The following is a 14,358-nucleotide window of genomic DNA, read 5'->3' as shown; positions in this document are numbered from 1 at the left end:
CATCCCTCTTCCCAAATTTCCCTCTATCTTCCTGTCTCCACCTATATCCTTCCTTTGTCCCGCCCACCTGACATCAGTCTGAAGAATGGTCTCGACCCGAAACGGTCTCTCCTGAGATGCTGCCTGACCTGCTGAGTTACTCCAGCATTTTGTGAATAAATACCTTCGATACCTTCTGCAGTTATTTTCTTATATTAAATCTTCTTAGTTCATAGGTTCATAAGTTCATAAGTAATAGGAGCAGAATTAGGCCATTCGGTCCATTAAGTCCACTCCTCCATTCAATCATGGCTGATCTATCTCTCCCTCCGAACCCCATTCTCCTGCCTTCTCCCCATAACCCCTGACACCCGTGCTAATCAAGAATCTATCTATCTTGGCCTTAAAAATACCATTGACCTGGCCTCCACAGCCTTGTGTGGCAATGAATTCCACAGATTCACCACCCTCTGGCTAAAGAAATTCCTCCTCATCTCCTTCCTAAAGGAACGTCCTTTAACTCTGAGGCTGTGACCTCTGGTCCTGGACTCTCCCACCAGTGGAAACATCCTCTCCACGTCCACTCTGTCCAAGCCACTCTACCCATGTGTGCATAGTTGGAGGATGCAGAGCATTTTGAAGTTCGTGCTTTCCACTTTCCACGAAGCTCAGGGGTAAAACACGATTCATCGCAAGAGAAATAAGCTCTGCACACAAATCAGGAGGAGCTTTAAAGCACAGCTGTGAGGTGCTAGGGTACAGTTATGAAAAGCAATACCAGTTTTTTGCTTTTTCGTGACGCAACAGCAAAAGGACAAACAGGGGAGAGGCGGAGGTGGAGGTGCGTGACTGGAAAGCTGGGGTGAAGCGAGCTCCTTGTCTCCATGAGTTGACCCTGGTACTTAATCCATGCCCAAATGTTTTTGCAGCATCCAGTTCTTTCCATAGGCTTTTAAAGAGCATCTACAGAATTAGTTTTTCCGACTGAATTACAAGAGTTGGTTTGTGCTCCGACCAACGTCGGAGGAGAAGTTTCCAAGAGGTCTTTCTTCAGAAAAAAACCCGATTTGCTATGAAATGGTAATGTTTTCGTCAGAAGCTTGTTAGAGAAAAGACTACTCCTTTAGAGAAGGTGCAGGTTGACTCAAATCAAACATTTCAGAAAAACTGCAGCCAAGATTCAATTTTCCATTCTGAGGAAAATGTTGCCACAAAATAACAATCCATCGAGGTGTTGAACACACCAGCACAGTTGGCTGTTTGCGTTCGATCAAAATGACATGGCAGTCACAGGAATACTGCAGCACAAGAGTGAATATGATCCGTTAGGTGACTTAGAGTCCTGAAGCTCGGAAACAGGCCCTTCAGCCCAACTTGCCCATGCTGGCCCACATGCCCCATCTACCCTAAACCCATCTGCCCGCCTTTGACCCATATCCCTCTAAACCTTTTTATTCACAAAATGCTGGAGTAACTCAGCAGGTCAGGCAGCATCTCGGGAGAGAAGGAATGGGTGACGTTTCGGGTCGAGACCCTTCTGTCTATGTACCAGTCCAAGGTTGTTACAGTACCTGATTCAACGACATCCTCTGGCAGCTTGCCCCATATACCCACCACCCTCTATGTTAAAAAGTTGCTCTAAGGTTCCTATTAATTTTTTGCCCTCTCACCTTAAACCTATGTCCTCAGAACACTACTCTGAGTAAAAGACTGCATTCACCCCGTCTATTTCCCTCATGATCCAAAGAATACGGTCCTAGCCTGCCCAACCTCTACTATAGCTCAGGCCCTCAATTCCTGGCAACATCCTGGTAATTCTTCTCTGCACACTTTCCAGCTTAACAACGTCCTTCCTATAGCAGGATGACCAAAACTGAACACAATACTCCAAATGCAGTCTCACCAATATATTGTACAATTGTAATACAGCATCCCATCTTCTAAACTTAATACCCCGACTGATGAAGGCCAATGTGCCAAAAGCCTTCTTGATCGTCCTATCTACCTGTGACATCACTTTCAAGGAACTATGTACCTACGTTCTTACACCTCCATGCTCTAGAACATTCCCCAGAGTCCTGCCATTCACTGTATCGCTCCTGCCCTGGTGTGACTTCCCAACTGCAACACCACACACTTGTCTGCATTAAACACCATTAACCAGCTGCACTGAACAGTAGTGATGCTAGCATTAGCCGCCAGTGAGGAAAGAGCCTTTATCTGGGTTTCCTACTGCTGACCACTAACCTAAACCACCTGCATCATGAGCATTGCCAGTATATATGTAGGGCCTGTGACATTTTCCTCACTTTGAGAAGGGGGGCCAAAGTTTACGTGCAAAGTAGCCACAGCGATAACAATGATTACCATCAGGGCTGAAGTGATTCATGTTTCACTTATCTTGTCCGGAGAGCTTATCTTGTCCAAACCTGTGTTCAGTTTAACTTAGAGATACAGCGCGGAAACGAGCCCTTCGGCCCAACTTGTCCGTGCAGCCCTGCGATCCCCGCACACCAGCACGATCCTACACACACTAGGGACAATTTACAATTTTACCGAAGCCAATTAACCTACAAACTTGTACGTCTTTGGAGTGTGGGAGGAAATTGGAGCACCCGGAGAAAACCCACGCAGGTCACAGGGAGAATGTACAAACAGACAGCACCTGTAGTCAAGATTGAACCCGGGTCTCTGGCGCTGTTAGGTAACAACTCTACCACTGCGCCACCAGGCCACCACCTGTGTACAGTTTTATTTAAGTTTAGTTCATTGTCCAAAGTACCAAGGAACATTGAACAGCTTTTGTTGCGTGCGATCCAGTCAGCAGAAAGACAAGACATGATTACAATCAAGCCAATTGCAATGCACAGATACATAAGGTCATGAGGTTAAAAGGAATAGAATTAGGCCATTTGGCCCATCAAGTCCGCTCCGCCATTCAATCATGGCTGATCTATCTCTCCCTCCTAACCCCATTCTCCTACCTTCTCCCCATAACCTCTAACACCTGTACTAATCAAGAAAACATGATAAGGGAACAACGCTTAGTATGATGGGGAGACAGATAATAAACTGCCCAACATACCTCCGCTGCTCCGGCACAACTTGGACTTCCATTTAGTTTACTTTAGAGATACAGCGCGGAAACGAGCCCTTCGGCCCATCGAGACCGCGCAGCCCTGCGATCCCCGCACATTAGCACTATCCTACACACACTAGGGGCAATTTACAATTTTACTGAAGCCAATTAACCTACAAACTTGTATGTCTTTGGAGTGTGGGAGGAAATTGGAGCACCCGGAGAAAACCCACGCAGGTCACAGGGAGAACGTACAAACTCCGTATACACACACCCATAGTCGGGATCGAACCCGGGTCTCCGGTGCTGCAAGCGCTGTAAGGCAGCAACTCTACCTCTGCGCCATTGTGCCGCACATTTGGTGAACAATGGAGAGAATTTCACTCAGGCATTACGTTTCCAGTGCCAAGGTGAGTCCACGTAAACATCAGAGATGCAGACAGCGAGCTCCACCTGCAAATATGTTCAAGGAGTTACAATCTGGCTCACACATTACCTACAGCAACCTCGGGGAAATTAACATCACCTGCTCTAGTGTGTGTAGGATAGTGTTAGTGTGCGGGGATCGCTGGGCGGCGCGGACCCGGTGGGCCGAAGGACATGTTTCGCGCTGTATCTCTAAACAAAAAAAAAAGAATATCAGTTGAATCATCTATAAACCTGATCGCCTTAATTGCCCACAAATGAAATGATTTATTCTGCTCATCATTTATGTTGTACAAATATCTAAAGCTGCAAATATTTCTGCATTGAATAATGTACAGATTGCTGTGAATTCAACCTCATAACCAACTTGGTCATTGATCTTTATACTGCTTTCGGGTCTACGAAAACACTGATACAGGTGTCAGGGGTTCTGGGGAGAATGCAGGAGAATGGGGTTAGGAGGAAGAGATAGGTCAGCCATGGTTGAATGACGGAGTAGACTTGATGGGTCGAGAGGGCTAATTTTGCTCCTATCGCTTATGAACTTGTGACCTTATGACATAAAAACAGAGTTGGAAATATTCAGCAAGATAAATAGCATCTGCGGGGAAGAGAAATCGGGTTAAGGTTTCAGATGAAACAGGGTAAAAAGTAAAAGCAGCCATGCTTTATGTAGCGAGGCTGGATGAGTCCATGGTGTGAAATGCCTTAACCTTATGCTTTCATTTTCCTTCTCTGAAGCTTAGTTAGACATCTACCGTATTTTAATATGGACATCTTTGCTGGTGATGTTGTGTTGCTACAGCACACACACCAAACACTTGGGTGCATTGTGCATGGATACCAATGGACTAACAATTGCCTGGGAGTTGCTGATCCATTGAGTGTTGTCCTGTCAGGACACAAACTGCACACTCAGACCACAGACAGAGGTCCCCAGTGTTTATTAGCTACAACCCAGTGATAGTCTACCAGCCATTGATCCAAAGTGCAACACTTTCACCTAAAGATATGACATGAATGTACCTTGAGCAAGTCCCACTGCCATATTAGCTGGCTATGTAATTGGCTACTGTTCATAAGTTCTAGGAGCAGAATTAGGCCATTCAGCCCGTCAGGTCTACTCCGCCATTCAATCATGGCTGATCTATCTCTCCGTCTCAACCCCGTTCTCCTGCCTTCTCCCCACAACCCTTGACACCCATCTGTTCTGTGCAGAACATCCACCGTAGCGACGCACAGGTTCAACAAAGAGCAAACGGGGCTATTCAGCAGTAAACCCTCTTTGACCGAAAATCCACTGGATTTTCGGTCAAAGAGGGTTTACTGCTGAATAGCCCCGTTTGCTCTTAATGCTTCAAACAGCTGATGATTTCATCGGAATGCAAAGCCTTTTCAGAGGAAGATGTCCCGGTGTCTGACAATATATCAACCGGTCATATAAATGTCACGCACAAAAGCTGTCGACGTCTCACACTGCATTCACCATGACCCCAGGCAGTGACTGAAATTAAGTAAAGCTTCTTGGCTTCCCAAAGCCTCTCCCTAACAGCGAGTTTTGTCCGACAGAAGTGGGAGTTCAAAGTGCTGATTGATACATTATAACGCCATCCCAACCTGTTTCTTAATTCAAGCTGTGAAGTTCACACTTTGAGGCTGATTTAAAACATTTGATGCTCTGATAATCAGGAGGCTGGTTTCACTCTCTATGATCTACCCTCGAGCTATGCAGGTCCCGTACCATCTGTTACTACTTTTAATTGCCAAGAAAAATCTCTCCTCAATTCTTTAGGGACCGTCGCACTGTCCGCTATTGAACAATTTTTGACCTAATAGAGACTATCTTCAAATGATTTGAACTGCAGCTATTCAATTAAATACAATTTAATAGAACCGTGACCCAAATAGTTTCAACGATAGATTTATGTAGGTTTTCCAATGATCAAGACTCAAGAGTTAATTCAGGAGCGTTTTACTGTCATATGTCCAGAAATAGAACAATGAAATTCTTACTTACAGCAGCACAACAGATACTTAACTTAATACTCTGTAAAACCATATTAATCAAGGGTGGCACAGTGGCGTTGTGATAGAGCTACTGCCTTACAGCGCCAGAGACCCGGGTTCGATCCTGACTACAGGTGCTTGTCTGTACGTTTTTCTCCCCGTGACCCGCGTGGGTTTTCTCTGAGATCCAAGTTTCCTCCCACAGTCCAAAGACGTACAAGTTTGTAGGTTATTTGGCTTGGTGTAAATGTATACGGCCGGCACGATGGCGCAGCGGTAGAGTTGCTGCCTTGCAGCGAATGCAGCGCCGGAGACTCAGGTTCGATCCTGACTACGGGCGCCGTCTGTATGGAGTTTGTACGTTCTCCCCGTGATCTCTGAGATCTCGGTTTCCTCCCACACTCCAAAGACATACAGGTATGTTGGTAAATTGGCTGGGTAAAATGTAAAAATTGTCCCTAGTGGGTGTAGGATAGTGTTAATGTGCGGGGATCGCTGGGCGACGAGGACTCGGTGGGCCGAAGGGCCTGTTTCCGTGCTGTGTCTCTAAATCTAAATCTAAAAAAAAAAATCAAAAATTGTCCTTAGTGTGTGTTGGGTCGTGTTAATATGGTCGGTGTGGACTCGAAAGGCCTGTTTCCGCGCTATATCTCTAAATGAAAATAAAAGTTGAGTACGTATATCGAAAAAAAAACAGACCAATAAATAGACAATAATAGTGCAAAAATCATGTCTTAAAATAATGCCTAAATGACCTTATTTTAATTGCAGAAAATTGATGCTCAAAGTGCATGATTACTACATTAAATATGAAGGATTGCAGAATATGAATTTCCTTGTATGAATGCTGATAGGACTATCGTATTGTAGGATCGAGTTCTGAAATATGGTCTTTCATACAATCTAGTTTCTCCTTCTAGTCATCCAACAAGACAATAATCAAGTGGGAAACAAAGTAAATGCCTCGAGGGTTATCAGGTGGTATTCCTTCCCTTTGTATCTCCCTTGAAGCAGGGAGGCACTTATCGAATGCTCGAAGAGAAAGGCAACGTGACGAACAACACCTGAAAAAAGAGAGCAAAAAGGAAATATGTTATGTGAGAAATTAGCTGGCCTGCGTAATCTAACACGAGGCTAATCTGTCACCAACCTCCCTTGTCAAACCAAATAAACCTAGAATGTGAAAATAAAAAGCCCAGACACGGGAAATGTCAGAAAAAGTACAGCGATATATTATTTCCCTCGATAATGAGAATCCATGACATTGTCATTCATTCAACACGCAACGTAACAGGAAACGACGGGGACACCATGAATACTTGATTTGCCAGAGATTGTTCCGGTAAACATTGCACCTGATTATGAGATACAAACCTGTGGAAATCATGAGTATCAGAATGTAGTGGTGACTCCACATTATGTGAAATAGAGTCACAGAGTGATACAGCATGGAAACAGGCCCTTCAGCCCAACTTGCCCACACCGGCCGACATGTCCCAACTACACTAGTCCCACCTGCCCGCGTTTGGCCCATATCCCTCCAACTCCTGGCGTGCATATTTACGAAGATCTTTCCTGGACCCAGCACACTGATGCAATTATAAAGGAAGCACATCAACGCCTCTACTTCCTGAGAAGATTCCGGAGACTCGATATGTCAGAGAGGATTCTCTTGAACTTCCACAGGTGTACAGTAGAGAGCATATTGACCGGTTGCCTCGTGGCCTGGTTCGGCAACTTGAACGCCCAGGAGCGGAAAAGACTGCAAAAAGTGGTAAACTCTGCCCAGTCCATCACCGGCTCTGACCTCCCCACCATCCAAGGGATTTATCGAAGTCGCTGCCTCAGAAATGCAGCCAGCATTATCAGAGACCCACACCACCCTGGCCACACACTCATTTCACCACTGCTATCGGGAAGAAGGTACAGGAGCCTGAAAACTGTAACGTCCAGGTTCAGGAACAGCTTCTTCCCACAGCCATCAGGATATTAAACACCACAACCTCAAATAAGCTCTGAACTACAATAGACTATTATTATTATTATTATTATTATTATTATTATTATTATTATTATTATTATTATTATTATTATTATTATTATTATTATTATTATTATTATTATTATTATTATTATTATTATTATTATTATTATTATTATTATTATTATTATTATTATTATTATTATTATTATTATTATCCTCCTATTGTTTGTTTTTTGAGTATTTATGTATGTGTATATATATATATATATATATATACTGTCTATATATATATACTGTCTATATATATACTGTCTATATATATATATATATATATATGTGTGTGTGTGTGTGTGAGTAGGTGTATATATACACACGGAACATTTTCCCTTTTCTCTCTCATTTATCATATTGTTTACTGCACTATATTTACATGTTCTGTTGTCCTGCAGCAAGTAAGAATTTTCATTGTTCTATCTCGGACAGATGACAATAAAACACTCTTGACTCTTGAACCTGTCCTATCCATGTACTTGTCCAATTCTTTCTTATACGTTGGGATAGTCCCTGCCTCAACTACCTCCTCTGGCAGCTCGTTCCGTACCCCCGCCACCCTTTGTGTGGAAAAAGACACCCGTCAGATTCCTATGAAATATTTTCCCCTTCACTTTGAACCTATGTCCTCTTGTCCTCGATTCACCTACTCTGGGCAAGAGACTCTGTGTATCGAATGATAAAGCTTATGGTCGTTCTGATGTGTTTGTATGGTTTTTCCAAGGTATCGTGCTCTCTAAGGAGAGTCTTTCACCAATTGGGTGATGGATGTGCAATTCTCTTGTACCGCACACAAACAGGCCTTAGGCACTACGAATTTCCTCATAACTTCACCCGGCCAACCCAGAGACAGAAATGCATTCAATCAAAGTCATCGGGTGGAACTCCCAGGAAATTCTGATCTGTTAAAAATAAATATTGAGGTTATCATGTATCAGGTCAATCAGTTGCAAAGGAAAGAGGTGAGACAAGCATTCATGGAGAGGCAAGAAGGTGCAGATGCCACAGGTTACCTTGGCCTGGTTCGGCAACTCAATGCCCGGGAATGATGGAGATTTCAGAGAGTGATAGACACCTGCCGGTCACAGTGCTGGTACCGACCTCCCCACCATTGAAGGGATCTACATGAAGCACAGCCTCAAAAGGCAGCCAATATTAAAGACTACACCACCATGCTCAGTTATCACCCTTACCATCAGGAAGAAGGTACAGGAGCCTGAAAACAGTGGCCACCAGAATAGTTGATTTCCAATAACCATCAAGCTCTTGAACCCAACACAACACGGACCTCAGCAACATGGTTCCGTGTAATGTCTAGCTTGCACTGAGGACTTCAGTTTCTTTTTGCACTCGCATTGCAGTTGTTTCTTTATTGAGGTTAAATTATAATTTATGCCTGCATTGTGTTTACAGACCTGTTGTGCTACTGCAGGTAAGAATTTATTTGTTCCATTGTCAGTACATTTGACAATTGAAGATTCTTGACACTGGACTCTTGGACTGCGCACATTCAGAGAAAGATCAATCTTGGATGCTTCTAATTTTGAGCCGTTCCTGAAGGAATACATCGAATTGAATGGGCAACACGGTGACCACTGAGAGGAATGCAAACAAGATCATAATTACATCTGAGGTCTCATTATCAAAGGGGTTTCTGAATTAACTCATCACGAAATACCTGTAAAACAATTTTCATTGAAGTTAGACACAAAAAGCTGGAGTAACTTAGTGGGTCAGACAGCATCTCTGGAGAAAAGGAATCGGTGGTGACGTTTTGGGTCGAGACTCTTCTGAGTCTGAAGAAGGGTCTCGACCTGAAACGTCACCTATTCCTTTTCTCCAGAGAGGCAGTTTGACCCGGAGTTACTCCAGCATTTTCGATTTAAACCAGCATCTGCAGTTCTTTCTGTACGTTTCTGGCTTCACTTGGATGCAAACAACGAAGAGTGTTTTGAACCACGTTACTGGCAGATCGATCAGGATGAAGAGGAGAAAGCTTCATAAGCTGGTCTGGACTTCTGTTCAAATTATATTCCATAAAATGCGTTAAGGGAGAATTTATAAAGGAGGCATGTTCAGGAGAGTATAACCTAGTGCTAGATGTTGGTGTTTGAGCAGCTAAACTTAATCTCCATTCTGAATGTGTGAAGACTTCTTTGTTCCGAATGTTTGCGTGATTTAGGGCTTCAATTCATTGAACCGGAGCAAGCAGATAAAGATCAGATCTGGAAAAGAGCAGTAAGCTCCTTCAGCTAGAGTTTTACTTGAATAAATAAACTCTGTTTGACTGGCTCCAAACAGAACCAATGTTCCTGTTGAAGAAACTACGTTACATTAAGAATGAGAACATTATACCACTGTATAATAAATTAATAGCAGAATGTATTGGATCTGGTGTACTACCTACACACACTGCACTGCAAGAAGGAAAATCGAATAAAAGTACAACTGCAACCAATGGCCAAACTTGCAGCTTAGTTTTAGTTTAGTTTAGTTTAGTTTAGTTTAGAGATACAGCACGGAAACAGGCCCTTCGGCCCACCGAGTCCGCACCGACCAGCGATCCTTGCAAATTAACACGATCCTACACCAATAAATGGCAGTAATGTCCACGATCAATAAATAAACGTTTCATTATACAGTGGATGATGCTCCCCCATTCCATTATCCACATCACCAACCTTCTTTGACATTTATTTTGGCCATGCCATAAATCAATGAGCTTCACTCGATGGGAAGAAAAACAAACTCGCCGTGAAGGATTAAAAAGGTAACCAAACTTAAAAAGGTAGAAAGAAAAGGAGATGAGGAGGAATTTCTTTACTCATCGGGTGGTGAACCTGTGGGATTCATTGCCACAGATGGTTGCAGAGGCCAAGTCAATGGATATTCTTAAGGCGGATTCTTGATTAGAACGGGTGTCAGGGGTTGTGGGGAGAAGGCAGGAGAATGGGGTTGAGAAAGAGCGATAGATCAGCCATGATTGAATGGCAGAGTAGACTTGAAGGGCCGAATGGCCTAATTCTTCTCCTATAACCGATGATCTTATGAACTTATAAAAGGTTTCTGCAGCCGCTCCAACCTTAGGAAGGTATCTGGAATAGGGGTTCCGATGTCGTAGCGACCAGTTCCAAGTGTTCCAGCCTGTGTTTCCACCTCTCCGTGAGGGAAAGGCCTACAGGAGGGTTTACAATGGTGCAGCGAGAGCAAGGTTCGTAAGGGGGTCACCCATACTTTTACACGACCACAGATGCTTTTAGTTCTTTGTTGGGGAGCAGCTCACCAGTGCAGAATGCATGAATAAAGAGGTTACCATTCTCTGTTTTGGCCAAGTGCTTTACGATTTTATGCTCTGACACGCATTTTCCACTGCCTGAAAGGATCAACCACCACGTTTCAACAGCGGCAATGGGACGCATGCCAAGAGCTATCAAAGGTGGTCACATCGATTTGGAGTGTGGCAAGCATTCACAGCCACATGGGTCAACAAAATGCAAATGTATTTTTCACTTGCCAGGATTTTGTTCAGACTTGAAACGAAACCAAGTCCCAAGAGCTTCTCATAATTCGGCAAGAAATGGAACCCACAATTAATTCCTTTTGCCAGACTTTGTCTCACTCAGGCAGTGATAATATGGCTCACCTCGCCTCTCTATGGCTCCTACTTCCCTGCCTTCCCCCCAGTCTCACCCACACACACGCACACACACACACACACACACACACAAACGCACACACGCGCGCACACACACACACACACACACGCACACACGCACACACGCACATACACACAAACGCACACACGCACACACACGCACACAAACGCGTGCACACGCACACACACACGCACACACGCGCACACACACACACGCACACAAATGCACACAAGCACACACACATGCACGCACACAAACACACACGCATGCACACACATGCACACACGCACGTACACGCACGCACACACAAGCACACACGCACGCACACACATGCACGCACACACGCGCACACACACATGCACACACACACGCGCACACACACACACATACTCATGCGTACACACATGCACACTCATGCACGCACGTGCACGCACGCGCACTCATGCACACTCATGCACACTCACGCACACACACACACACACACACACACACACACACACACACACACACACACACACACACACACACACACACACACACACACACACACACACACACACACAACACACATACACACACACACACACATCAGTCCTTCCAAGCTCCTGCTGCAATGTCGTGTGCAGAGTGAGGTGTATCTGTCATTCCATGGTCCATTGTACAACTTGCGGTGTCAGCTGGTTCAAATCTCACCATTCTGCACAGTAGAAACATACTTGCAAGGCTTTAACTATAACTGTTACCCTCTGTGTAAAATATTTGCCCCACACATCTCCTTTAAACTTTGCCCCTCTCACCTTAAAGTTATGTCCCGCAGTATTTCATTTTTCCATCTTGGGAAAAAGATTCTGACTGTCTAGTCAGTCTGTCAGATTTTGACTGTCTGTCTCACCACGACAGGAGAAAACAAAATTATTGTTTTGACTCAAAACGTCACTTCCCCATGTTCTCCAGAGATGCTGCCCGATCAGCTGAGTTACTCCAGCACTTTGTGTCCTTTAGTGTAAACCAGCAGCTGCAGTTCCTTTTAGATTTTAGAGTTTGGAGATACAGTGTGGAAACAGGCCCTTCGGCCCACCAGGTCCATGCCGACCACCAATCGCCCCGTACGCCAGCACTAGGGACAATTTACAGAAGCCAATTAACCTACAAACCCCCACGTCTGTGGTATGTGGGAGGAAACCGGAGCATCCGGAGAAAACCCGCGCGGTCACGGGGAGAACGTGCAGACTCTGACAAGACAGCACCCGTGGTCAGGATTGAACCCAGATTTCTAGCACTTTAAGGCAGCAGCTCTACCGCTACGCCTCCTTGTTTCTAAGATTATTGTTTTTCTCCATCTAAGTATTGCTACCAGGGGTGCAGTTGCTACTGGAGCTTACCGGAGAGCCACTCCAGCACCTCTGTAAAAAAAAAGCCAAAATAAACAGCGGGGAATTTTAAAACTAGCGGGGAATTTAACAGCGGCAGCTCCCATACCAGTGACAGCTCCGGCATCTAAAACATTAGCACTGCAACACTGGTTGCTACGCTTGTGTTTTCAAAGGAGATAGTTGTATATCACCTTTCCATGGAAACACCACTCTCTGGGTGTGGACTGAATGTGATCCTGTTGTATTGGAGTCATGATGTGTGCTATGAAACAGTGACACTGACTAGAACACGCAGTTGGCAGCAGGAACTGAGGTTCAACATGTACATGGTTCAGTGTTCTTGCCTTGCATCGAGACCACAACCTCTCCTGATATATGATGTGTCAATGCTTTTGTAAAAACATTACTGAGGCAGGCTCCACCGATGGCCAAGATGCTTTTGGCTGGTGGTCCTCTGGTGTTTCAGAGCCTTCCATCGACTGTTCCCCGTGTCCACGTACCAAGACTGAGTCAGCCATCGATGCAGCATGACTGAGGGGAAGGCTGATCTGGCCAGAAGCCCCATTTCCAGGTCACCACACCACCTCTTACAGGCTCCCTGGTTTACCTAGTTACAATGAGCTGTGGAGCACTTTGTTGCCATTCATCGGTTTTCTAAAGAGCCAGAGTAAGGATATAATTCACCCTGGACATGGTGGTGTTCACTGTACGCACACATTCAGTGAAGGACACCGTCCACTCACCTCACTGGTGACTTTCATGCAAATGGCTGCTCTTTCCAGAGACAAAAAAATAATAATTACCATCATTTTGCCATGAGATGGATGAGCTGTAGTTTGTGTTTATTTGTGGGTTTGTATGTGTGCATGTGCACGTGTGTGTGTGTGTGTGTGTGTGTGTGTGTGTGTGTGTGTGTGTGTGTGTGTGTGTGTGTGCATTTGCGTGTGCATGTGTTTGTGTATGTGTGCGCGCGTGTGTGCATGTGTGCGTGTGGGGATGTGCATGTGCGTGGTTGTGTGTGAAGACTCGAGTGCGTTTATTGTCATATGTCCCGACAAGGAGCAATGAAATGTCTCTGCATATGTGCGTGTTTGTACTTGTGCATTGATGTGTGCATGTCTGCATTTATTATAGATCCTGTCTAAACGTATGTACTGTGCAATCCTGCGCAGTATATACAATCTGTTGCCTTTACAAGTTTCAACCAAATAAACCAGCTGATGTGTAAGTTTCAATAGCTCTTTGCAGCGGTAAGTTTCAAGTCTTTTTGCCTTCACCATGTAGTTGCAGAACATTGCTCTGAACTATGCCCACGATAAAACTAAGAGGGAGTGGAAGTGGACGTTAGTGCTTTCATCTGTAACCAAAAGGGTGACGGTATGTATATAACAGTTTATGAGACATTATTGACTGTTATACATCAATCTAGTTTTTAAACTTTAAGGGGTGTCAGTACACTGATGTTTACTGTCACAAGAAAAGCTGAGGTTAACTTTCCAGTAAGGACATAGCTACATAACTGTGTGGATTGGGTGTGGAGAAAGAATGTCTTCATGTCTTTTCTTGTTGTGAAAGCTCCACAATCTCATGGCACCTCTCAGGACTGTGTCTGTGGCCTGAACATCATGGGTCTCCAGAAGGCATCAGGGCGGTTTAAGTGTGATAAAGGTCTCCGCCTTCACAGCCGTTCAGGCAGCAAGTTCCAAACTCAAAAATGCTGCAGCAACTCAGCGGATCAGGCAGCATCCGTGGAGAAAAGGAATAGGTAACGTTTCAGGTGGAGGTCCTCCAAAGATGCTGCCA

The sequence above is a fragment of the Rhinoraja longicauda genome, chromosome 35 (assembly GCF_053455715.1).
Source record: "Rhinoraja longicauda isolate Sanriku21f chromosome 35, sRhiLon1.1, whole genome shotgun sequence".
In the NCBI taxonomy this organism is placed as follows: domain Eukaryota; kingdom Metazoa; phylum Chordata; class Chondrichthyes; order Rajiformes; family Arhynchobatidae; genus Rhinoraja; species Rhinoraja longicauda.
This window is presented reverse-complemented; position numbering follows the sequence as displayed.